The sequence below is a fragment of the Plasmopara halstedii genome, assembly GCF_900000015.1.
Source record: "Plasmopara halstedii genome assembly, contig: Scaffold_2881, whole genome shotgun sequence".
Lineage (NCBI taxonomy): Eukaryota > Oomycota > Peronosporomycetes > Peronosporales > Peronosporaceae > Plasmopara > Plasmopara halstedii.
In genome coordinates, this window is record NW_020189786.1 from 443,194 (window position 1) to 444,988 (window position 1,795).

A 1,795-nucleotide genomic window follows, 5' to 3' on the forward strand; every position below is an offset into this window, starting at 1 on the left:
GCTTGAGCATCGCTCAGTGGGTTACGTGCCACTACACGATCAGCCCGTGAGCCACGCTCGGGACTCCTGTCAGATACACCGTTGGTATCTACCAAATCGGACATTTCAACGCCCAGCACGTTGACCGTCTCGGTCCAGTGCTCTCGCCAATAGCGCTTCTGTGTCCTAACAGAGATGGATTCATGACTCGCCAAAGCTCCACCGGGAGACGTGCGCGTAGCGCCCAAGGTCTTTGATCTCCAATCAATCCATGGCTCATGGTGTTTCAACCTTGCCGTTCCTAGGATGAGGCCATACCTGCATCCAAGTTTAAGTCTAGACTGCGTTCCACGCTATCAAAGTCAGTGAACATGACTCCGAGGTCCACAGAGATCTTCGGGGCCGTGACACGTGACCCCGTCGCTAGGCGAACAGTGACGATGTCTCCCAATCGCGCTTTCAGCGCCTCAGCATACAGCTGACTTCCCTCCATCGTGGGGCGTATAGCATAATTGCCCGACGCCCCAGAATCGATGAGGATCTTCCATGGCTTATCGAAGCCCTTTACGGTCGCCTCCACGACCAGCGAGCCCGGCTTGCATACACGTTTCGTGTTCAAGAGCACAGAGCTCTTCGGGGCTGGGCCCTGCTGACCTATACCTCCCTGTGGCTCAACAGAACTTAGTTCTTCCCCAATAGGTCGCCCCACGCTTACTGAGTGGTGTGATTTCCCCGCGACGAACCAGACTGGTGGGAACTGGGGCGATGTTTCGAAGAAACGTTGACGCGCCTTGCGCCAGGGGCAACCGCTCCGAAGGTGACGGATGTCTTCACAAACAAAACACCCTTGTGTGTGTGCTGCCCGGCAGCTCGGAGCTCTGCTCTCGCGCCCTCAGCATTGCTGAGATCCATGGGCACAGGCCTGCTCCACGAGCTGTTGGAGTGTGCAATCCAACCAAGTCGTGCCCAGGAGGAAAATGCACTTCGACCCAAGTGCCGGACTGACCATTCTCGCGCTCGACCACCGAGCTTTGAGATGGCGCTGTTGCTCGGTCTGGAGCATGGCGGATGCCATGGCCATCTCGACCTCTCTCACCCAGAGCAGGAGATTCTCTCCACCCTTTCCCTCGAAAACCTCAACGCTCACATGAGCGGCTTAGGGCGGGGAAAATCATCCGTCACTGACGGTAGCGTCATAGACGCATATAATGCAGACATCTTCTGCTGCAGGTACTCTAGCAGCGCGTTTTCGTAGTTTAAAAATGCCTCTAGACGCGCACCGATTGCCTCGAGGCCTTGCGCAGCAAGGTGTTGCACGCCCTCAGGGCCCAGCAAGGACATCAATTTTTTAAGCCCGTCCTGCATGCCGTGGGGCCAAGAGGAAAACTGTTCATCCTCACAGAGGATCAGTCTAGACGACTCAGGTGTAGATTGACTACTAGTGCTACCAAGTGCAGCGGGGCTGCCGTAGCTTTGCGCTTAGACGATGCGTAATTTAGGTCACCGACCTTACGTTCTTCACTAGAACCAGTGCGAGTGTAGCGGATCGCAATCCGCTACCTCCAAGAGTAGTTAGAACCTTGATTCAAGGCTAATAAACTTTTCTGTTTAAAATGTAAACGGTATCTATTTGTTTTATCTGCGGCAAAATCGCCTAATTCTAAATGTATAGATCTTCCTAAATATATATAGCTAAACCTAAATACATGCATAACTACTGGCTACCCAGTCACGTATCGTATTCTGATTTGGGTGCAATCACACCATGCCCATCTCGTGTGACACACACCCCTGTTACCAGGGTACGTGTAACCCC